Source organism: Bos indicus x Bos taurus, chromosome 3 (genome assembly GCF_003369695.1).
Source record: "Bos indicus x Bos taurus breed Angus x Brahman F1 hybrid chromosome 3, Bos_hybrid_MaternalHap_v2.0, whole genome shotgun sequence".
In the NCBI taxonomy this organism is placed as follows: Eukaryota; Metazoa; Chordata; class Mammalia; order Artiodactyla; family Bovidae; genus Bos; species Bos indicus x Bos taurus.
This window is the reverse complement of record NC_040078.1, coordinates 115,390,695-115,416,159: the sequence shown is the minus strand read 5'-3', so window position 1 is coordinate 115,416,159 and position 25,465 is coordinate 115,390,695. Positions and strand designations below refer to the sequence as shown.

The window sequence follows — 25,465 nt, the reverse complement described above, 5'->3', positions numbered from 1 at the left end:
CAGTCGAGCACAGGATGACCAGAAGAGACACGCCATTCCCTGGGGCTTCCCCTGGTCCATCCCCCTGCCCCCCAGATAAACGTGGCCACGCAGGCAAGTCCTGGCCAATAGGATGTCAGCAGGAGGGTCATGTGGCAGCATCCCGGAAGCTCCCTCAAGAGAGATGCCCTTGGCCTATTTCTCCCTTATGACCTTTTCCTTCCAGCTGCAGCCCTGGCAGTGACCTTGGGGGGTAGAAGCCACACTTGGTGGGACATAAGCCCTTGACAGCCCTGTGCAGACTGCCTCAGAAGCTTTATAGGTAAACCACAAAAAATACACATCTATCTTGTTTAAATCATTCTAATGATTTTTTCTCCCCAATTACTTGCAGCAAAAATCATCCTAAATAAGACAGGGGAATTTAAACCAAATCCTTTTGGGAACCAAAAAATCTATTTTATTTATTTATTTATTTTTGCATAGCCTAAAGAATTACTCTCAACTCTACAAGTGACCGCATAGAATTATATTCAAGGACATGTAATTATCTCAAATATTTTTTTTAATTTAAATATACAGCTACACACATTGAAAGTTTATCTTAATCAATACAAATCTAAATTCCACCAGTCATAACTTCTGGCAAATAGGCTGGCTGATAAGGCATACTGGATTTAATTGGAAAGGAAGTCAAGGATTAGAAAACTCTTCCTACACCAATAGGTGTCACTACAGGAGAATAACTGTAGGTTTTATTTGAGTAGACGTGTGTCTTTGGGGACGAGCTGTAATTAAGTTCAATGATATTCAATCCTTGTCTTTGCCCAGAGTGGCTATTTTTAAAGACATCCATGCAAAGGAACACGCACTGCCCCCAGCAGCAGGTTATGACACAGAAGGAGCACACAGTGGCCGCGGATCATTTCTTGTCCAAATGAATACAGTGTTAATAAGGAGCTGGTTTGTCCACAGCTCACGGCTTTCATGTAAATGAATGATGTATAAACATGATTAAGTGGAAATGCAATATATAAAAAATGGCTCACAGAGACCAAACAGCAGCCTCATCAGTTACATCCCACCTCCGATAGGCCTCTTATCATCCTGAAAGGATGATATCAATTAATTTATCTTCCCATAGTGTATTGATCATAACCTTCATCAGCTAATCATGTTTAAATTACAGAGGAATATCGCAGCACTCTGTCATTTCAAAGCCATTGGCGTATTGATCTGGGGTCTTTGAAGATGCACATTCGAATATTTCAAAAATCATTATGCGAACTCGAAACTAAAACCCAAGAACAGCTCCCAACACCTGCAAAACATGTGCTGTATAGGTGAGCTGAGATTCCAAGACCGAAAGTTAAATAACTTACAATCACGACCGTCAGGGTGACCGCCAATTTACTTCCATTAAAAAAAACAAAAATAAAGAACTTTTTTTATTTTGATGATCAACTCTAATAATGCATTTTTATTCTCCTCCTGACCTCAGAGCTACTATTCAGTTGGATGACCATACAGGATTTCATCTTAAATCTCACAGAAAAAGCGTAAACATCAGAATTAAACAGGGCAAAACTATTTGGACAACTCTATAGACATTCTCGGTAAGTGTTTTACACTCTAAGGGGCAGAGTTGAGAAACTTTCTAAAACAAGTCAAACACATTATTAAAATCCTCATTTTATGACACTCCAAATGGAAAAGAATTTTCTCTCCTCCTCACACGGAGGCTAGAAAGAGCAAGTCCATGGGCAGAGAGAACCTTTACCCATAAGACTCCCACATGGGGACTGAAAGGGCCGTGCAAAGCATCAACCACACATTAAGTACCAAGGTTCTTCTGTCCATGGAATTACCGCTTTGCCACATTTATAACAAAATATGAAGTCACAGCCTCTAATAACTCATAGCATTCTTTTAAGCCTAACTAGAACTTTTAACTCTATTTGTTTTATTTCACCATTATTTTTATGTCTACCCACAGACGGAAGCAAGGAAATGAGTTACAAATATTTTGTGCTAAAATACATAGACTGCATCAGAAATACAGGATAACCCATCAAAGTGGGGGGCACTTCCTAGGGGACAATGGAAGTATCTGACTCAAGAAGGACGAGGAGACACAGTGACTGTTTTGTGAGGCTGAGCCACCTTCTTTTTCACAGTGAAAAGCCTCCCGCCCACTGTGGCCACAGAGCTGGGTTGGGCCACGTACGTGGATGAGGCCTCCTCCCCAGTAACAGCTCAAGGGAAATGGGGTCCCAGAGCAGGGAGGCTCTGTTCTGTAACTCCAGTCATCAACTGCACCTGATATCTGTTCTCCTGTAACTATAGCCATCAACTGCGCCTGATATCCAGAACATCTGAAGGTCAGTCGACTTAAAACATGAATCTTACTTACCCCTCAGATTACACTGGCTGGGCAATCTTTATAATCACTGAGTTTTGTCTGCATTTAATCACTCCACAAGTGAATGTTAAATATTTTATATAAGTACATGCAATGAATGAATAAAACAGAAACACAATCACTTGAGCTGACTTAAAAGGATCTGGACCCTTTATCATCAAGCTGTGATGTTTTGCCAGTTTTGGCGCCATGCTTTTGTATAAAGCTGCCACAGGAGCTAAGCCCAAGTCTGAAATGCTGTCGGGGGCAGACCCTGAAATTGTTTCTTCCCTTCCCAGGTGTTGTTGCTGTTCAGTCGCTGAGTCGTGCCTGACTCTTTGCGACTGCATGAACAGCAGCACGCCACCAGACGCTAACCAATCTCATCAACCTGGTATTCTAACAGCAGTGCTTGGTGCTGTCTTAAAAGTCGCTTCCTAGGGACTAACATACAATGTGATAAAACATAATCAACACTGCTCTTGTTACAGATGAAAGTCATTAACAGAGTGCATTCTAGGCGCTCTCATCAAAGGAAGATATGTTTCCATTTCTTTAATTTTTTATCTATATGAGGTGGTGGATGTTCACTAAACTCACTGCGATATCATTTCACGATGCAAGTTGAGTCACTGCACTGTGTACCTTACATGTGTGTTGGTTATAGCTCAGTCAAACTGGAAGGGAAAAATATTAAATACACTCAAATATAAACAAATGAGTGAGTAAGTATCGCACCCTCCACAATTTTGAAGTTTTACTTGGGTGATAGATACCCTTTAACTGTATCCATAATCTCACTGTAGCAACTTCAAAAATAAGGAAGCAACTTCCACGACCTGGGAGAGGCCTGAGTGGCTACTGGGGGCTGGCAGTGGCCCCTTCTCGACCTGCGTGATGACCTTGAGATCTTTAGTTTTCAGCTGTGCCCTTGATTATACTTTCACAAATATACTTCCCTTCTTCAATTAAAAAGAAGTTGATTCAAGAACTGAAGCAACCAGAAAAAGCGAGTTACACAGTTACTTTCTGCACAGATTTTGAATTTTCTATTGGAGAGATGATAAATGACACCCTTTAATTAGTGTGTAAAAATAAGACTCTCGGATAGCTCCCAAATAAGACCTCATTAAAACCTGGCCTAATGCCCAATTTCTGCTTCTTCTGGTTCTCAAATCATTTGCACTGAAGGAGGAGCAGAAAGAATGAGTCTGGTCCCCTCAAGGGAGTCAGGTCCACCGCTCACCAGGATCTGGGGGGCATCCTCCTCTCCTCCCCTCTCCCCCTTCTTTCCCTCCCCCACCACCTTTGATCTTTACACCTGAACAACGGGCCAGGAGGCTGAGCATCATGTCTGCCGCTGTTTAGCACCTAAGTCGTCTCTGACTCTTTGCAGCCCCGTGGACTGTAGCCCACCAGGCTCCTCTGTCCACGGGATTCTCCAGGCAAGAATACTGTAGTGGGTTGCCATTCCCTTCTCCAGGGGATCTTTCCAACCCAGGGATCAAACCCGGGTCTCCTGCATTGGCAGGAGGATTCTTTACCGCTGGGTCACCAGGGAAGCCCTGAGCATCCTGTCTACTAACCCATTTAACCCGTACAGTCCCATTTTGCAGATGAGGAAAACGAGGCAGGGGGAGCCATCGGCAGAGGAGGGGCTCGGACGCAGTCCATCTGCCTCCAGGAGTGCTCGCAACACTGCCCCACCAGACCCCGGCGCTCCCAGGACGGGCCTGTGCACCCTTCTGCCCTGTGCCGGCACAGACTCTCCCCGATGCCCCCTCCCTTGTGCTGACCACCGCAACCCGGCTTCCTTCTCTGTGCCCTTGGTTGAAACCTGCCATTGCCAAGGTTGCTGGTGACCAGCTGGAAGCCCGGTCACCTCCTGCTTGACCTCTGGGCAGCCCTGGGCACCACTGACGGTTCCTCCTCCCCTGACACCGACTCTCGAGGGCTCCTCTCTGGCAGAACCTCTTTCGCAGCCTCCTTCGATGGACGTTTGGTGCCTCGAGGCTTCTTTCTTTGCCGTTTTCTCTTCCGGCCAAGGGCTCCCAAATCCATGCAGCCTTGCTCCGCGTCCTTCCCGCTTCTGGGACCGTGGACCCAACGACTGACTCTACACCCCTGCTCCAGATGCACCTCGACATCCATGTGGCCCAGCCTGTGTCTCACGCCGTCTCCCAGCTCTAACTGTACCATCCCCTGCGACGCCAGGGCAGGGACAGAGGAGCCGGAAGAGATGGATTCTTCCACCAGAATTTCTCATAAATTCATCTTCATGACCACTGCCTGGACCCTAACTCTACCCGCCCGTGGCCGGCTCCTCAGGCAGCCTCCAAGGCCATTCCCCGTCCCTGCCGTCTCCAGCATCACTGCCGCCCACAGAACACGCTGCAGGCAGCCTCGTAAGGCTCTCCCTGACCTGCTTCTACTAACAGTCCTGCGACACGTCCCGTCACCACACCGATGTCAGAGCTGAAAGTTCTCAGCAAAACGGGGCTCTTCCATGTGGAGGAGTGGAGGGCTCTCCACTCCCGTTATTACTTCCCACGGAGCCAGGGACCCACAGCCCCAACTCTTTTGACCTCTCCCCAAGCCCTCCTGCGAAGGCCCGACCCACTTAAGTGACTGAAGTGGCTGCCAGCTTGGGACAGGCTGTGCCTTCTCCACCCCTGCAATCAGGAGCCATGTGCCTGGAGCTCAGGGGCAAGGCGAGGGCTGCCCTGCTGCTGGAACCAAGTCAGTCCATTTCTGGTTTTCACACAAGAAAACCCAGATGAGCATTATTGCCTGGTACAGCTTTACCCATAACAAGGAATCATCTGACCCTCAGGGATCTTATCTCTTAATTGGCTCAGAACCCCAGAGGGGACAGGAGGCAATCCCAACTCGACGCGACCACCCTCCAGCCTCGCGGCCCACTGCCATGCCAGAGAGAACCCACCACACCTCTCACAACACACTACACAAGCTGCCACCATGGCCCAGACCTCACGGTCAGTTCCTCCTCAGAATCCATACCGCGAGCATCACCTCTCCTAGATAAGCTGTCCTCTCGAACCATGAGGTTCCTCCAGGGGGACCCTGCACCCCAAATACCCACAGGTGCTAGTGTTTTACCCAGGTCTTGACTGAGCACCAATGCATGTTTACACACACACACACAGGGGCACAGCAGTCAGGGCTGTGCTGAAGGCTGCAATTCTACTTCTCAGCCCTGAATCCCTAGTGCCTGGGTATAGGAACTACTCCTCCCCAACCCAACACATGATCACTCACACCAGGTCCTGGCCTCAAGCTCTCTACTTACGGGACGAGGTCCCCGGACAGGGGTGTCTCTAACACTCCCCTTGAACGGTACCACTCGATGTCTGTGACATCCATAATTAAGCACCTAATTCAGTTCAATTGTTCAGTCATGTCTGACTCTGCATTCTCATGGACTGCAGCATGCCACGCTTCCCTGTTCATCACCAACTCCTGGAGCCTACCCAAACTCACGTCCATTGAGTCGGTGATGCCATCCAACCATCTCATCCTCTGTCGTCCCCTTCTCCTCCTGCCCTCAATCTTTCCCAGCATCAGGGACTTTTCAAATGAGTTAGCTCTTTGGATCAGGTGGCCAAAGTACTGGAGTTTCAGCTTCAGCATCAGTCCTTCCAATGAACACTCAGGACTGATTTCCTTTAGGATGGACTGGTTGGATCTCCTTGCAGTCCAAGGGACTCTCAAGAGTCTTCTCCAACACCACAGTTAAGCATTTAAGCTTTTTAAAATTTCATTAGCCATGATGACATTTTTGGCATAGTCCAGTGAGTGTTAGCAAATGTAATCTGCAAGATATCTTCTCTCCTTTGAACGATTTACCGGAATCGGTCAATTAACAGGAATGTTCAAAGCGCCACCCAGGGGCCCAGAGAAGGAAGGGAAGGCAGGGGACAGGGTGTGTGACCTGGTCTCTCACCTCTCGGAGTCCCAAGCCGGAAGCAGTGTCCTAGGCACCTCATAACCAGAGCTCCAAGGTTCTAGCAGAGACAGGAGCACCAAGAACCGCTTAAACACTGGGCTGGGCGGTCCCTTTTGCCCCATCCGTTCTTCACTCTACTTACTGAGATCCTACAACCCCACCAGCTCCCTGTCCAGGTCCCAGGGGAGCAGGGGCTTCTCCATCAGGCTGAGGACTGGCGACCCTCTCACCTGCCTTTCCCCAGTTCCCCGAGTGTACAGGAGACTTAACTCATTAACCAGGTGTGTAAGGATCTGCTCTTGGACATCCCCCAGCACGACCCCATGAGCAACGTCAGCTTCCGTGGTGTGAACACTGCTGTAGGAGCAGTGTGGCCCCCATTCTCGGGCTGCGCTGGGGAGTGGGTGAGTCCGGGGCCTGGGGGAGCTGGGGGCCGCAGCTCAGCACAGCAGTGCAGGAGCAGGCACGGCTGACCGACATCCCGGAGCCACCATCAGATGCCAACTGGGGACTGAGTGTGAACCCGGCCAAGCCTGAGCAAGGGGGCAGTCTTCGGCTACTGGGAAGAGCTGGATGCAGGCTGTTGAGACCAGGAAAGGCGAGAGCTCTGAGTGAACAACGTTAGATGGGAACTGAAGTATGAATGATTGATCTATTACAGGACTATTTCAATGTTTATAACAGGCACGCTTAGAAAAACCAACTAGCGTGAGATTATCCTTCAATTTAAAAATTAAAAAAATCAACTAGTGTGAGACTCTAATTTTTACTCCGCAAAAATATTTTAAAAGCACAGTTTGAGGCTGGGGGTCATTGCTGCTGTTGTGCAGTGGCTCAGTCGTGTCTGACTTCGAGGCTGGGGGTCATTGCTGCTGTTGTGCAGTGGCTCAGTCGTGTCTGACTTCGAGGCTGGGGGTCATTGCTGCTGTTGTGCAGTGGCTCAGTCGTGTCTGACTTCGAGGCTGGGGGTCACTGCTGCTGTTGTGCAGTAGCTCAGTCGTGTCTGACCCTTTGTGACCCCACGGCGGGCAGCACGCCAGGCTTCCCTGTCCTTCGCTACTTCTCAGAGCTCGCTCAGATTCTTGTCCTTTGAGTCGGTGATGCCATCCAGCCATTCCATCCTCTGCCTTCCCCTGCTCCTCCTGCCCTCAGTCTTTCCCAGCTTCAGGGTCTCTTCCAGTGAGTCAACTCTTTGCATGAAGTGGCCAAAGTATTGGAGTTTCAGCTTCAGCATCAGTCCTTCCAATGAACACCCAGGACTGATCTCCTTTAGGATGGACTGGCTGGATCTCCTTGCAGTCCAAGGGACTCTCAAGAGTCTTCTCCAGCACCACAGTTCAAAAGCATCAATTCTTTGGTCCTGCTTACAGGGAGAGAAAATACTCCCCAGACTTCATAATAACAGGCCAGACTTATGTGAGTTTTGGGGCTGATTTTGTCTCAGTTTTGTGGTCCAGAAGTTAGTTTGAACCACACCTTCATGCAAGAGCCAGACCGAAGTAAATAGGAATATCTCTGGAAGAGGTGCTCTTAATCCAGGTCTCAGAATTCCCTGAGACAAAGACCACTGATCATGAGCTCACAAATAAACTTAGAAGTGAAATCACAGGATACGTGAGCAGACAAGGCATGAGGAAGGCTGAATGAGCATAGACAACAAACAGCAAATCCAAGCCTGCTGACACAGTAATGGACTTGTTGGGGAGAAATAAGAAAATAGGAATGCAGCCATTTTGCTGCCTCATATCTAGGATCATCGCCACCATCCTTCTAATTCCATATACATGCCTTAATACGCAGAATGGGTGTTTCTCTGATTTACTTCACTCTGTATAACAGGCTCCAGTTTCATGCACCTCATTAGAACTGACTCGAATGCATCCCTTTTTTATAGAGCAATATTCCATTGTGTATATGTACCACAGCCTCCTCATCCACTTGTCTTCTGATGGGGGACACGTGCACCCCTGGCACATTCATTCTTCGGCATTCCGTTTTCTTTATGGTCCAGCTCTCACATCTGTACGTAAACACTGGAAATCCCATGGTTTTGACTAGATGGACCTTTGTCAGCAAAGTGATGTCTCTGCTTTTTAATACGCTATCTAGTTTGGTCATAGCTTTCCTTCCAAGGAGCACGCATCTTTTAATTTCATGGCTGCACTTTATGCCATTGTCTTATTTCTATTTTTGGTGCTACCACCCAGAGGTAACACTGACTGCCTTTGCATTGAAAAGCTCTTCTGTTAGAACCTTGGAGGGCTTACCAGGCAAATCCTCAACAAATAATGAAAACCACCAGGGGTTGTAAATTTTCCAGTAACAAATAAAAGGTCCCCTAATGTCTCAACTCAGTTTTAAATTACAGTTTGAGGGATCATTAAACGATCCTGTTAATTAAGTAGAAATTAATTACCAAATTATCCGTGTAGTTCTGAATTTGTGACTTAAAAAAAAAAGTTCGAAGTGAAAATTTTCTCAACTCTCAAAGCTAATGAACGTTTAAGGGGGGTATTCTGTGTTGTTGGTAATCCTATCCCCATCCCCTAGACGTGTTTTCACCTAATCTAAGTTTTGAGTATACAGGAAGCTATGCCAGAAAAACCAGCAAAAGGAAAAAGAGAGAGGGAGGTGGGGAGTGCGGAAGGAGCTACCTTGAAGGCCTCTCGGGCTGTGTGATGCATGGTGACAGGTAGTGAAGCACAGGGACCCACAGCCATGCCTGCCCACACACCTCTGAAACCCTACCACACTTGCTGCCAGCTGGAAAGTACAGTCAGCTCATGTTCTAAGACGATGGGCCAGCTTCATGGGCCTCCGGACGCCTCTGAAAACACTAGCGAGGATGCTTCGTTTACTTTCCAAGGTCAATGCGTACCTGATCTTCAACCAGCACTCCCCATCCGGGTCAACAAATGAAGAGATGGCTCCCCAGTGGGGACGGAGTGGGGACGTCAAGAGGAGGGAAGCAGAGAAGCAGCTTAGAAGGGAAACGGAAACAAGGGGTAAGAATCCCGTGTGCAAAGAAGAGTGACGTGTGTAGAGCGTGTCCTTCAGACACAGGAGCCGCCGAAACCATTCGTGGACAAGTGACGAGAGCCACGCTGTGAAAGGACACCCGGTCCACGTGGTTGAGAAGAGGCGGGTGACTTCTATCTGGGCAGTGGAGACAGGAGGCACGTGGGGGGTGTGTGTGGACACGATGAGGGGTGGGGTAGGGGGCGGTGACCGAGCTGCCACGGTCTTCACTCAGGACGCCGGCTCTTAGACATTGTTTGGAAATCTACCCTTGGTGCATAGTCGCTCAGTCCTGTCCGACTCTTTGTGACCCCATGGACTGTAGCCCACCAGGCTCCTCTGTCCATGGGATTTCCCAGGCAAGAACGCTGGAGTGGACTGCCATTCCTTCTCCAGGGGATCTTGTGTATCTCCTGCATTGTCAGGTGAGTTCCTTACCACCGAGCCACCAGGGAGGCCTATCACCCTTACCCAAGATTAATATTTTCAAGGGAGATGGAATTCTAGGCTGATTACACATCGTTTGATGATTCGAAGTGGCTGAAAGGTGCTCTTCGAAGGGGATATGAGCTCAGGGTTGTAACATCAGCTAAACCCCCAGAGTTTAAAAACTTTCAGAGCAGGTTTGGACATTTAACCTCTTCTAAGGTATAGTTCCTAAATCTGAGTTTGCCGATCTTCCTTAGGGAGACCAGAGCTCCTGTTCTTTGCTGTGTGTTAGTCTTCCTGTCGGCAGAGCGACCCACCAGGAGAAAGTCATCATCCTTGTTCTAGCAGAGCTTTCAGCTTTTGTGCCCCTACCTTTAAAACCACCCAACCACTCTGTCTGGAGCCAACTTGATCCCTTCCAAAGCATCCTTCGCACAGACACGCTGCGTGTGACCTCAGTTGCTCAGTTGTGTCCGACTCTTTGCCACCGAATGGACCGTAGCCCATCAGGCCCCTCTGTCCATGGGCATCTCCAGGCAAGAACACTGGAGTGGGTTGCCATTTCCCCTCCAATGGATACATTATCACTCTAAAAACAGGCCTGGCCTGATCACATCCAGGTTTCAACAGAACAAACTATAAAGCCTCAGAAGAGTTTTCTAATTGTAACAAGTATTATTAAGGAAGGAAACGTTCCCTGCGACTGAACAGATCATAAAAGGAACACAGGGGTGTATGGGAAACAAAAAAGCGCTCTCCTGTGCATTTGCTTTTTGGTTCCTTGTCAGTGAAAACCTAACAAGAACTCTGCCAAGAGCCCCTGTGCCCCGAGCGAGTCTTCAAGAGAAAGAGTTTGGTGGACCTCCTTTGATGACTTACCCTGTGAACCTCAGCACAAAATACGTCGTTTCTATGGCACTTTATAAAAAACCGTTTTAGACCAGACACTTTATTTAAAAAAAAAAACCTTTTAGACCAAGATAGGCCTTGGTAAAAAAAAAAAAAAAAAAGTCAAACTTGCTTTAATTTCTTCTGGTGAAGCTTTCAAGTTTCCCATGAAGTAATGAAGTCTGAATTCTTAATCTGAGATTCTGTTCTTGCCTGTATTCTTTTTATCTCGTTGTATTAAAACAAATTTATCTTCATTTATGTCGCAATTACCTATTAGGGTTGTTAATTTGCTGGAAATGAAGCTATTGTTTAATTGCTCCTATTAATCGGGGGATTTAAATGCCGACTGTAATAAACACTTACCTTCAGGACGGAGCAAAGTCACGGCTCCTGACATTAATTTCACAATTTCACGAGGGGAAGTTTCTACCGTGTCCCCGGGAGCTGGATTTCCTCTGTCCTCACAGAGTTCATGAAAGAACATAACATTTTTAGAAACTCAAACTGAAATAAATACAGTCTATGCGGTGTGTTTTACACGTGTAGCCAAGTCTGATGTAAAGTTATTATTTGTGACAAGGGGGACATCAAGTCATCCCGTCGGAAACCACATCCCACTTTTTCCCGTTTCTTCAGAGCACACTGTCCCTTAAAACCAAGCCCCAGAGTGGAGCTGCCAACAGCAAGCTCTGGGTCCCAGCTGCCCCAGCTGCTGGTCTGGGGGGCAGTGGGCCGCAGGACGCTGACTGCTGGGATTCTAGGCCCTGAAGGACACAGAGTCCCCGTGTCCACACCCAGAGGACTACGAACATTCACTTCTCTACAGAAAATGTTTCAACACACTCCAACACCATGCTGCCAAATGTCCTGTAGCTGGTTTTGCCCGTGGCCAGTCTGCCCAGGGCTGGAATCAGCATTTCTGCGCTAGAAAGAAGGCAGACATACCACACAGCCCCGCACTCCCCCTAGCTTTGCAGCACCAGCTCCAGTGGCCCTGTGTGCCCTCAGGATGCCCAGCAGATGGTCCGTTCGGGACATGCTGACGTCCTCTGCTGACACCGAGGAGTCCTCCAGCCCCTGCACCCACCCTCCCTCCCTTCAGGACCGTGAGCTGAGATTCCAGGCTCCGAAGGACACAGGGTCCTTCTCCAGCCACTGACCCCCCGGCGCCCTCCTCCAAGTCCTTTACCACGTCACCCCTCCGTCACTGTGCAGACTCCGGATTCCCCCATCCGGGTGTGGAAAGGACACACGCTCGCCCCGCATCTGGCACAAATCCGATGCCTGGAGAACACCTGGAGAATCAGGGCCCTGTCTTGGGACGGGCTCAGGCTTCCGACGAGTCTGAGGCACCCAGCACGCACACGAGCCACTCCAGTTTCCAAAAGAAAATGGGCACCACAGGCCTGAGGGGTGACTCGGCAGGAATGCAGGGGAGGGAGAGACACCTGGCTCGCCCCCTGCCACCCGCCACGCAGCGGGCACAGGGGCGGCCGGGACACCACCTGCCAGTGCACGTGGGGCAGCATCCGTGCCGGCGACCCGGGCGGTCCTGGGACACGCTCGGCCCTCGCACGGTTCTGCCCAGGAGCCGGCTTTCCCCGTCCATGGGTCGCAGGTGGCGACTCCCTCTGCTCTTTGGCCTGCCTGGCTCCCATCTACTCTTTCATCACATCTTGGAGCAGCTAGATGCGCCAGGCTGCCCGCCGAATGGGGAGACGTATGCTGGTCGCCCCACTGAAGCAGCGGACGGGCCTGCCTGAGGGCGCCCTTCGGAAGAGATGGTCACACGGCCTCCGTGCCTCAGCTCATGGAGGTCTCCCCAGGAGAAGGGCTCGCCAGTCTCGGCCGAGAACCCGCAAACCCCTCTCTTTCTCAGGCTCACTGTTTCAGATTGAGCACTCGCCTTCTTCTGGATACGTGTGTGAGACACGGGCCCGCCGCTGAGGGGTAACAGTGCCCTGAAAGGAGGCGTGTGCTTGTGACAAAGCGGGGACAGTTCCCAGGAGGGAAATGCTGACGGATTAGGAATGTATTAAACAGACACAGAGGAAATCATCAAAAGCAGGGACAACTTAGGGACAGAGGGGCTGCGGAGCAAAAGAAATGAGGAGTCTGGGATTAACAGGTGCACACAACTATTCACAGAACAGATAATCCACAGGAACTGCTGTATAGCACAGGGAGCTCTACTGATGAAGCTCTGTAACAATCTGCAAGGGAAGAGAACCTGAAGAATATATACATGTAACTGAACTGCTATCTGTATGCCTGAAACTAACACAATATTGTGAATCAACTGTGTGTGTGTGTGTGAGCTCAGTTGCTCAGTCGTACAAACTCTGCAACCTCAGGGACCGCAGCCCGCCAGGCTTGTCCGTCCACGGGCCTTCCCGGGCAAGAGTACTGGACTGGGTTGCCACGTCCTCCTCCAGGGGATCTTCCTGACCCAGGGATCAAACCCACGACTCCCATGTCTCCTGCACTGGCAGGTGGATTCTTTACTGCTGAGCCATAAATCAACTATACTTACACTTAAAAAATTAAAAATTTTAAAAGGCAGGAAAAATCAGGATGCATGACTGCAATGATTACAGGAGCACAAAATGTATCAAAGTGTCCTGCCTGAAAACTCAGCAACAATCACCACCAGATGAGGGCAGGTCCTGATGAAAATGAAAATGTGTGTGTGTGTGTGTGTCCCTAGAAATTGCAGCAAAGGCTGCAGGTGTGCCTAGTGGCTCACGCCTAAGGCAGGAGAAGATAAGCCCTCTTCTCAGACTCACAGAAGCCAGGAGCAGGCGGCTGCTGCTGGCCGTGGGGTCCGAGCATCACCAAAGGGAGATTCCGGGGGTGGGAGCTGGTACTCCTGACAGGCGCAGAGACCTCACCAAGGGCTGGAACACCGCTGGCCTCCCGGTCCTATGGGAAAAGGACTTCTCCTGCGTAACCTCACCGGCTCAGAAGGAAGAAAGCTCTACCCTGACTTGCTGCTCACAGCTACAAGGCTGAGTACCATCGACTTAGTGCTCACTGGGCATTCATTACTATGATGCTGCTTAATGAGTAAAGATCTATGAATGGAGCTTAGGTTAACTGCAAATATAGAAAGATTTGCCTAAAGTATAAATTAAAGAGCTTTCAAAGAGCTAAGCTTTCTGGACCAGGGCTCAGGGATATTCTCACCAAGACCCTGGTGAACAGGGACTTTCACCCAGATTCGGATCAGGCAACAATGAAACCCTGTGCGGATATGTTCAAGAGGCTAAGAGATGATTAACTTTCTCACTCCTTTATGCTCAAGTTGGATGCAAATCAGCGTCTTTCAAGACAAGGCAAGTGAAGATCCCAACAAACTGGCAATACAATTTAGATGGCAGACAAGGATCTAAAAGATAAATGGCTTAAACAAAGAGGGGGAAAAATGAACCTGTCACTTCTTCTCAACTCATCAAGCTGTCTTGCGGACTGAGTGGATGATTCTGGAGCAGAGAGGCTTCTGACACCCCCGAAGGGGAAGGCTCCCCTTGGATGCTTTCCACGGAAGCTCCTTGCCATTGTTCCTGCATCCGGAAGGCTCACTTTTTAGATTTTTTTTAAAGGCCAAATTACAGGTCAAAATAGACTAACACACAGACTCATAACACAGCTATGAGTCAGATGAAAGAAACACCCAGGATACAGGCAAATAAAGGTAGTGATATCAGAAGAATACAATTTATGACAAAGGCAGAAGGGAGGCAGGGAAAAGGCGACTGCAATGAGGATTTCAAAACACGGAGAAACAGAAGAGACTACAAAGAAACGGTAAAGCCACAGACCTGATTATTCAAGCGAAAGGAACTGCACAAAAATGTAAAGGAAGGTGCGACATCTGTGCTAAGTTGCTTCAGTCGTGTCCGACTCTTTGCCACCCTATGGACTGCAGCCCAGCAGGCTCCTCTGTCCGTGGGATTCTCCAGCCAAGAACACTGGAGTGGGTTGCCATTCCCTTCTCCAGGGGATCTTCCTGACCCAGGGATTGAACCCATGACTCTCTGTTTCCTGCATTGGCAGGCAGGTTCTTTACCACTAACGCCACCTGGGAAGTCCCAGGAAGCCCAAAGGAATGTGAGAAGATAAAGATAAATGAGGAACAGGAGATGAAAGGGGCCTGAAATAAGAAAATACACAAGATGTAAAGGCCATGAGTAGATTTTTAAATCGGGAGCCTTGAGACAAATACAGTTAAACACAAACACTGGTTTCTCTTTTAAAAATTAATATGGTTTGGTTAATATTGGCCTAACCAAATTTGGGAGGTCTAACTTGCTTCCTACGGAGACATGTGCTCACAGAAAAAAAAAAAAAGGGAGTTTTAGAAACTTCTTTAATATCCCCATTTGCTATAAAGCACATTCTCCTAGAGATATCTTCTAACGTTCAAGAAAAATGGACTTATCTATCGCAACTGAAGCTGTTTTCCTATTTCTGGGAATAGTTATCCTTACAACAATCTCCATAAAAAAGACATTTTCTTCCTAAAGTTGGGGAGAAGATGTCTCGGTCGGAACCTGGGAAAAGGATTCCTTGCTTCCCGGCTCTGTTAATAACAAGCCAGCGGCCCTGCTCCTTGCGTGAGACGCCTTGGAGGAGTGACAGTGACACAGAGGTTGAATTATACAATGTATTCTGATGCAATTAGCAAGAAGGATGAGATGACAAAACAGATTTCCGCTCGGTCTTCAACAGGGCTGTGTGCATTAAGTCATTGTGAGGCTCTTCACACCACCCATCAATTATTATTATTTAACCAGCAGCACCACACAGAACCCTACCCTCTCCAGGAGACACATGATTTGCCTTTTGCAATATTTAATGCAATACTGCCATTTAAGTTGGGCTTCCCTGGTGGCTCAGCTGGTAAAGAATCTGCCTGCAATGCAGGAGACCTAGGTTCAATCCCTGGGTTGGGAAGATCCTCTGGAGATGGGGACGGCTTACCCATGCCAGTATCTTGGCCTGGAGAATTCCATGGACTGTATGGTTCATGGGGTTGCAAAGAGTCAGACATGACTGAGCAACTTTCACTTTACTTCTTCAGGCATTTAAGTTACATGAATTCAAGGGCCCAAGTAAAGAAACAATATGATCCCATAGATTTAATATCAGATCAGATCAGTCGCTCCGTCGTGTCCAACTCTTTGCGACCCCATGAATCGCAGCACGCCAGGCCTCCCTGTCCATCACCAACTCCCGGAGTTCACTCAGACTCACGTCCATTGAGTCAGTGATGCCATCCAGCCATCTCATCCTCTGTCGTCCCCTTTTCCTCCTGCCCCCAATCCCTCCCAGCATCAGAGTCTTTTCCAATGAGTCAACTCTTTGCATGATGTGGCCAAAGTACTGGAGTTTCAGCTTGAGCATCATTCCTTCCAAAGAAATCCCAGGGCTGATGTCCTTCAGAATGGACTGGTTGGATCTCCTTGCAGTCCAAGGGACTCTCAAGAGTCTTCTCCAACACCACAGTTCAAAAGCATCAATTCTTCGGTGCTCAGCCTTCCTCACAGTCCAACTCTCACATCCATACATGACCACAGGAAAAACCATAGCCTTGACTAGACGAACCTTTGGTGGCAAAGTACAGCTCCTAAATATATGACTAATAAGGACCTATTGTATAGTACGGGCTTCCCCGGTGGCTTAGTGGAAAAAAGTCAGCCTGCCAATGCACGAGACACAGGTTCAATCCCTGATCCCGGAAGATCCCCTGGAGAAGGAAATGGCAACCCACTCCAGTATTCTTGCCTGGGAAATCCCATGGACAGAGGAGCCTGGCGGGCTACAGTCCATGGGGATGAAAAAGAGTCGGTCACGAGAGTGACTGAATGAGAACAAGTGCATGGCACAAGGAGCCCTCCCCGGCGCCCTGCAGTGACCTACATGGGAAAGAGAGGTGTGTGCACACAGAACCGACCCACCTGCTGTACAGCAGGAACTAACACGGGCTTCCCAGGTGGCTCAGTGGCAAAAAGAATCCGCCTGACAATGCAAGAGACTCCGGAAACACAGGTTCAATTCCTGGGTCGGAAGGATCCCCTGGAGAAGCAACTAGCAACCACCCCAGAAACTAGCACAACATTGTAAACCAGTCATTCTCCAAAAACAATTTGAAGCAAAATAAAACAGCATCCTGGTCATTCTTTTCCATACATCGCGGTTACTGAAGAGTTAAGTACACAGCTTAGAGAAACTTAGCGAGAGTTTTTTCCTTCAACAAGAAATTGAGTGTATCAATTGCCATTGTAATTACTCACAGCACCGCAGGTAATTACAAGGGATCTAGATCTAATTTTATTTACATTTAGAATACCTGAGGTCATCGCCATCAAGATTTCACGTTTGTGACTAATCGTGTTTAAGTGTTAATTAGAGTTCAGCAGAGAATATTGATTGATTTCTCAGTTTGCAGTCTGCTGTGATTCAGTGACTACGAGGAATCCAAACTATCCCCACATACTAGCATGCATTTCCACGAATAACTGAAATCCTTCAAAGCATCCTGCATGCATTTAGTTCTGGAAAGTTTCATTTAAGAAAGAAAAAACAGACCTCCTAATACTGCACAGCCTCCCTGTGAGAAAGCACTTCACGTTAAATTCAGAGCATCTAGACCCACCTTGGGCTTCCCTTGGAGCTCAGTCAGTAAAGAATTTGCCTGCAATGCACGACACCTGGGTTAGATGCCTGGGAAGATGCCCTGGAGAAGGAAATGGCAACCCACTCCAGTATTCTTGCCTGGAAAATCTCACGGATGAAGGAGCCTGGCGGGCTAGTCCATGGGGTAGCAAAGAGTCGGACACAACTTAGCGACTAAACCACTACCTGACCCACCGTAATACAAAACACCCAGAACAGTATTCTAAATGGAGTAACAACAGTGTCTCTCTCCCCTTCAATTTCATAATGCAAACTTATAACCCTGCACCAAAACATGGAGAGAAATGTTGTGCACACCCATGTCCACACCACCTCGGTTTTATAACTGCCCCATGTTGCTCCACTTGGCTTATAACACGCCCACCATCCATCCATTTTATTTTTGACACATTTCAAATATGAGGCAGGCACCGGCGCTCTTCTGCCCGACACACTTCAGCGTGTGCATACTTAACGCATTCATTAAGTGCTTAGGGTTCCTTTTCCCGTGATTAAATGTACACCCTGTGAAATGCAAACATCTCGGTTGTACCACTCCATGAAGTGACAAATGTCACGTAATTCAAATCACTATGAAGACAGAGAAGACTTGCACCCTCTTAGTGAGCAGTATTGTTTCCCCTCCTGGCCTTCTGCTGCTAAGTTGCTTGTCATGTCCAACTTTGTGCGACCCCATAGACAGCAGCCCACCAGGCTCCACTGTCCCTGGGATTCTCCAGGCAAGAACACTGGAGTGGGTTGCCATTTCCTTCTCCAATGCACGAAAGTGAAATTGCTCAGTCGTGTCTGACTCTTTGCAACTCCATGGACTGCAGCCCACCAGGCTCCTCCGTCCATGGGATTTTCCAGGCAAGAGTACTGGAGTGAGGTGCCACTGCCTTCTCCACCTCCTAGCCTACGTCACCCCAAATCCTCTCTACCAGCCCTTCTCACTCCCTTGCAACCACCCTCCCTGATTTTTTTTAACGGCAGATTACTTTGCCTGTTGTATTCACAGAACCTCCTATAAATGGAATCATTCATTTAGTATGAAAGCCTGCTTTCACTCAACATCATGTTTTGTGAATACATCCAAAATAACGAGTTTTCAAACACACATCAGCCCTGGCACACTGAGCTACTAGAATCATGGTTACAAAGCCTTTTTCTCTTCCCAGTGAAACACAGAAGGTCCCTGGATATGATGGTGAGCTTCTCTACAAGTAACATCTAATTATCATAAACTTCCTTAAAAAAAAAATTTATTGGAGTGGAGTTGCTTCACAATGTTGTGTTAGTGTCTACCACAGAGCAAAGGGAATCAGCTATATGTATACATACAGCCCCTCTTTTTTGGATTTCTTTCCTACTTAGGTCCCCCTTCATGATCAAAGCCTGGTGATGGCAAAGAGGCTTGTGTAACTCAATGAAGCTAAGAGCCATTCCGTGCAGGACCACCCAAGACGGACAGGTTATAGTGAAGAGTTCTGACAAGTCATGGTCCACTGGAGAAGGCAAACCACCCCAGCATTCTTGCCACGAAAACCCCACGAACACTATGAAAAAGCAAAAAGATACGACGCCAGAAGATGAGCCCCCCAGGTTGGAAGGTGTCCGATATGCTACTGAGGAAGAGTGGAGGGCAAGTGCTAATATCTCCAGAAAGAAAGAAGTGGCTTGGCCAAAGTGGAAATGACGCTCAGTTGTGGATGAGTCTGGTGGTGAAAGTACAGTCCAAATGCTGAAAAGAACAAGACTGCATAGGACCCTGGAATGTTAAATCCATGAATTAAGATAAATTGGAAGGACACGGTCAAGCAGGAGATGGCAAGAGTGAACACTGACATCTTAGGAATCAGTGAACTAAAATTCACAGGAATGAGCAAATTTAATTCAGACAACATTATATCTACTACTGTGGGCAAGAATCCCTTAGAAGAGCTGGAGCAGCCCTCAAAGTCAACAAAAAAGTCTGAAACGCAGTACTTGGATGCAACCTCAAAAACGACAGAATGATCTCTGTTAATTTCCAAGGCAAACCATTCAAATCACAGTAATCTAAGTCTATACCCCAACCACTAAAGCTGAAAGAAGCTGAAGCTGAACGGTTCGATGAAGACCTACAAGACCTTACAGAACTAACACCAAAAAAAGATGTCCTTTTCATCATAAGGGGATTAGAATGCAAAAGTAGGAAATCAAGAGATACCTAGAGTAACAGGTTAAGTTGGGCCTTGGAATACAACATGAAACAGGGCAAAGGCTAATAGAGTTTTGTCAAGAGAACGTGCTGGTCATAGCAAACACCCTTTTCCAAGAACTCAAGAGATGACTCTACACATGGCTATCACCAGATGGTCAACAACAAAATCAGACTGATTATATTCTTTGCGGTGAGGTGGCTGTGGCTCAGATAATGAACTCCTTATTGCAAAATTCAGGCTTCAGTTGAAGTAGGGAAAACCACGAGGCCATTCATGTCCAACCTAAATCAAACCCCTTATGATTACATAATGGAGGTAACGAATAGATTGAGGGGATTAGATCTGGTAGCTCGAGTGCCTAAAGAACTATGGATGGGAGTTTATAACACTGCATAGGAGGCAGTAACCAAAACCATCCCAAAGAAAAAAGAAATACAAGAAGGCAAAGTGGCTGTCTGAGGAGGCTTGACAAATAGCTAAGGAAAGAAGAGAGGAGAAAGGCAAAGGACAAAGGGAAAGATATACCCACTGAAGGCAGAGTTACAGAGAATAGTAAGAGGAGATAAGAAGTGCATCTTAAATGAACAAAGCAAAGAAATAGAGGAAAACAACAGAATGGGAAAGACTAGAGATTTCTTCAAGAAAACTGGAGATATCAAGGGAAATTTTCATGCAAGAATGGGCATGAAAAAGGACAGAAACGGTAAGGAGCTAAGAGAAGCAGTAGAGACTAAGAAGTGGCAAGAATACACAAAAGAACTGAACAAAAAGGGTCTTAATGACCCAGATAACCAAGATGGTGTGGTCACTCACCTAGAGCTGAACATCCTGGAATGTGAAGTCAAGTGGGCCTTAGGAAGCATCACTATGAACAAAGCTAGTGGAGCTGATGGAATTCCAGTTGAGTTACTTCAAATCCTAAAGGACGATGCTGTTCAAGTGCTGACTCAACATGTCAGCAAATATGGAAACCTCAGTAGGGGCCTTAGCACTGGAAAAGATCATTTTCAATTCAACCCCAAAGAAAGGCAATGCCAAAGACTGTTCAAGCTACCCTACAATTGCCTCATCTCACATGCTAGCAAGGTCATGCTCAAAATCCTTTAGGCTAGGCTTCAGCAGTACCTGAACTGAGAACTTCCAGATTACAAGCTGGGTTTAGAAAAGGCAGAGGAGCCAGAGATCAAATTGTCAACATTCACTGGATCATGGAGAAAGCAAGGGAGTTCCAGAAAAACATCTACTTCCACTTCATCGACTACACTAAAGCCTTTAACTGTGTGGATCACAACAAACTGCAGAAATTTCTTAAAGAGATGGGACTACCAGACCACCTCACCTGTCTCCTGAGAAGCCCAGACTGATCCTGAAGCTGAAGCTCCAATACCTTGGCCACCTGATGCAAAGAACTGACTCATTTGAAAAGACCCTGATGCTGAGAAAGATTGAAGGTGGGAGGAGAGGGGGAGGGCAGAGGATGAGATGGTTGGATGGCATCACCGACTCAATGGATGTGAATCTGAGCAAACTCAGGCAGTTAGTGAAGGACAGGGAAGTCTGGTGTGCCGCATTCTGTGGGGTTACAGAGAGTCGGACACGACTTAGCTACCGAACAACAACAATCCCATTTAGGTCACCACAGAGCCTTGAGTAGATTTCCCTGTGCCATACAGTACTGTATATATATGTCAGTCTCAAACTCCAAATTCATATCCCAGACTTCTCTGGTCCTGCCAAGGGTTGGAAAGGAGCATAGTGCCCATTTTTTAAGAACATTACACCTTTTTCTCAATGTGCCTGACCTGGGGTGCATGTGTTAGCAGTAGATAAGAGGTCATAATGCCTCTTTAAACCATAGCTCAAAACTCTTTCTACACATGGGAGTCTTCCTTTAATCCACCCTAAGAAAACATCCTTCATTAACAAAAACTGAGGAACGTTGCCCTTGGCGACATCATGATTCAAACTCCCTGAGAAAAATGGAATTAAAAAAAAAAAATCCACGGTGGACACTATGAAAACAAGTCACAGAATTCCTCACACCTCAACCTACACACATGGCCGCAGGTGAGAAAAAGTTATCATCTGTATCCCAATGATGTAAAATGTTGAAGACTCAGCAGCAACACGCAACGCACAATCCCAGCACTTACAGCTGAAGACAGCAAGGTCCTGCTGGTGTTCAGTCGTCAAGTCGTGTCCGACTCTTTGTGACCCATGGACTACAGCACACCAGACCTCCCTGTCCCTCACCAACTCCCAGAGTTTGCCCAACGCCATGTCCATTGAGTCGGGGATGCCATCCAACCATCTCATCCTCTGTCGTCCCCTTCACTTCCTGCCTTCAATCTTTCCCAGCATCAGGGTCTTTTCCAATGAGTCTGCTCTTTATATCAGGTGGCCAAAGTACTGGAGCTTCAGCGTCAGCATCAATCCTTCCAATGAATATTCAGGACTGACTTCCTTTAGGATGGACTGGTTGGATCTCCTTGTAGTCCAAGGGACTCTCAAGAGTCTTCTCCAACACCACAGTTCAAAAGCATCAAATCTTCGCCACTCAGCTTTCTTTACGGTCCAACTCTCACATCTGTACATGACCACTGGAAAGACCATAGCCTTGACTATATGGACCTTTGTTGGCAAAGTGACACCTTTGCTTTTTAATACACTGTCTAGTTTTGTCGTAGCTTTCCTTCCAAAAAGCAATCATCTAAATTTCATGGCTGCAGCCATCATCCGCACGATTTCAGAGCCCAAGAACAGACGTAGGCTCCGACCCGACGCCCAGTCTATGGCTGCAGGATGATCAGTGATGCTTAACACGGGCAAAAGTCACACTGCAACTTCAACACATCATGTCAGTGTTGAAAAGTGTGAAAATCAAACACACAACCCCGCTGCTTTAACACCCGTCAAGGTGATCATACAATGAAAGAAGGAAGTGACTGTGAATTTTATCAAGTTATTCAGAGAAGGAAGTTTACACTCTGCGGCTCTTCCACTGATACTGCTACATGTGACACTGTATCTCGTAATGACATGCATGTTTACATACAGCATCAGCTCTTCTGATGAAGCTTCGGGGAATTCACTTTGAGAGAAAAGATACCCACGTGAACAGAGAAAAAAGACTCAAGTGTGTGCTAGTTAATAACCCAACCATTAGCATCTATCACAAGAATTAGAGAAAACAATTTGAGGGGAACACTCTCTCTTCACTGCTGACATCCCAAATCCATCCCTGGCTCAGACGCAGGGGTAAAAGGCAATTACAGCCTAAAAACTCAATATGTTAAGAAGGGCATGGTCAGAGACAGTTGAGAAAATCCAGAGACTTTTTTCCTTTTTCCAAGAAAAATATGTAAGGATAGATGAGAAAGGTATTTAACACGGATTTCTCTTTTGATGGGCAAAAAAAAAAAAAAAAAGAGGGAGATAAAGTATACAATAGCTAAAGTGAAAGTGTTCATCACTCAGTCATGTGCAACTGTTTACGACCCCATGGATTATAGCCCACCAGGCTCCTCTGTCCAAGGAATTCTCCAGGCAAGAATACTGAAGTGGGTTGCCATTTCCTTCTCCAGGGGATGTTAGTGACCGAAGAATTGAACCCACATTCCTGATAACTCAGTTGGTAAAGAATCTGCCTGCAATGTAGGAGACCCCAGTTCGATTCCTAGGTCGGGAAGATCCCCTGGAGAAGGGAGAGATTACCCACTCCAGTATTCTTAGGCTTCTCTTATGGCTCAACTGGTAAAGAATCCACCTGCAATGCGGGAGACCTGGGTTTGATCTCTGGGTTGAGAACATCCCATGGAGAAGGGGAAGGCTACTCATTCCAGTATTCTGGCCTGGAGAATTCCATGACTGTACAATCCGTGGGGTCGCAAAGAGTCGGACATGACTGAGCAACTTTAACTTTCACTTCAATGCAGGCAGATTCTTGACTGTCTGAGCCAGCAGGGAGGCCCCACACTAGCTAACGGCATCCTTTAAACGCATTACCAACCCCCCACGCCGCCACCCAACACACACGCACGATGGCTGGGCCTCCAGGCCTGTGAAGTTAACGGTGACGCTTTCACCTCGAGCTGCCGGCACCCTGCCCAGCTCCATCTGTGCTCCTGGGCTGAGGCTGGCCCCTCAATGAAGAGCCAGTCCTGCCATCCCGTCAGAAGCCTTAAAACAAGCCCACGAACACCAGCAACCCACAGTGGACAGAGGAATGCCGCTGTGTCCCGGGTCTGCAGAAGGAGACTGTCACGGTGGGCAGCAGTCATGGCCTCAAGTCTCCTGGGTCCCACAGAAGGAACCCCGCATCTCCTCACAAAGCAGAGGTGTTCCGCCCACGAAAAAGACGTCTGATGAGAAGGCTCCTTTATGAACACATCTCCAAAAGCAAACTGGTGTCCGGAAGACCGATGTATGGATTTTCCGAACAGCGTGCCCTGGCTGTGAAATGGCTCAAAGGAGGGCTTGAGCCCTCTCTGGCCTCTGACAGCTTCTAGGCACCTGGAAACTTAACAAGACAGGAATTCACAAGCATCCCCTGAAAAGATACCTGTGCTCCGAAAGCCTGATTTACTTTGTAATCAAGACTTGACCCTTCGTTCTGGCCTTTATCTGCATTGAACTGCCGTTAATATTTCTAGTTCAGCATACAAGAGGCATCCCAGGACGTTTATTATAAATCTTGCAAAACACAGAAGGCCCCTTTGCACTTTAATCATGTGCTAACAGTTACAATAAGATTGTATTAAAAATTTAAACTGCCCTACTTAAGCCATTTACCTTCAAACGTCCATTTCCAGGGAATGAATCTGAGGGGTATGAATGTTGAACCCGTGCTCAGATTTATGGCACCGGAGAAGATTCCTCCTGATATAACTCTGATGAGTGAAGTCTAATGACTGTAGTTTTATTACTTTTTAAGCACTTAATGGGAAAATTTAGACATTTTCACAAGACCGAGCTCCAACAAGAATGGTGCATTTAAAAAGTGAGAGACTGGGTAAGGTCTCAGAGACTACTTTAGAAAATACCCAGACGAGGCGCCATCGGTGGGAATTTTAAGGCATATCTAATAGCAGAGGTTCGCCTCTGACATTATTAGTTCGTTTTTTTTTTCCTTCCCCCGCTAACATCTTTAATAGTCCAGAGAATATTTAGCAAAGAGTAACCATAGAGAATTTTATTATTCTCCATGTAAAATTTTAAAGCCATTTAAAAAACTCCACAGTCTTTAATTTTTTCCCCACACTTATAACCACCTACCATGGGGAGGTTACAGAACAAATACTGTAATTATCACCATGTAATTACCCAAGCCTTGGCAAGGAACAACTGTTTCTATCACCAACCAGACTGTCAGCAGGAAAATTATCTTTCAAATGTTCAGAAGCAAATCTGAAAGTTTCCCTTTTACTTGAAGTAATCCCCCCTCACCCCTACCAACTTGAGCCCACAGCTGTGATCCCTCAGGTTTCAATTAATGCCGAGGCAGTAATCCTATCAATCACCAAGAACTATAAATTTCTTATCTTTCTCATTAGCTACACCGTTGCACAGCTTAAATATAAACATACCTTGCCACCAGACTGTAAATCACCCAGCACCAGGCGCTCTGCCCAGCGTCAGAAGGGGCAGGATGAATTCTGCAAACCCGTCGTGCGCCCGCTACACGAAACTGATTTACACGTCTCCAAAAAAAAAAAAAGAAAACCCAGGAAGCCACCGAGATTCACTCTGACAGCAGATCTCTTTGAGTTTGCTTATTTGGCTTAAAACTTGGTAATGACCTGTCTTTATTAGTAGTACTAAGTTTTATGTGCAAAATCCAATTTTCTGCGGAAATGTATTTTTTGCTGCGTCGGCCACTGATTATCTGGTGTGCTGGTT

The 25,465-nt window shown here is 47.2% G+C and overlaps 1 protein-coding gene across 11 annotated transcripts in view; it reads right to left on the bottom strand.

The window, feature by feature from the left end:
• AGAP1 (ArfGAP with GTPase domain, ankyrin repeat and PH domain 1) overlaps window positions 1–25,465 on the bottom strand; it is a 569,465-nt gene that overhangs the window by 292,729 nt on the left and 251,271 nt on the right. The gene's annotated exons all lie outside the window — the stretch shown is intronic.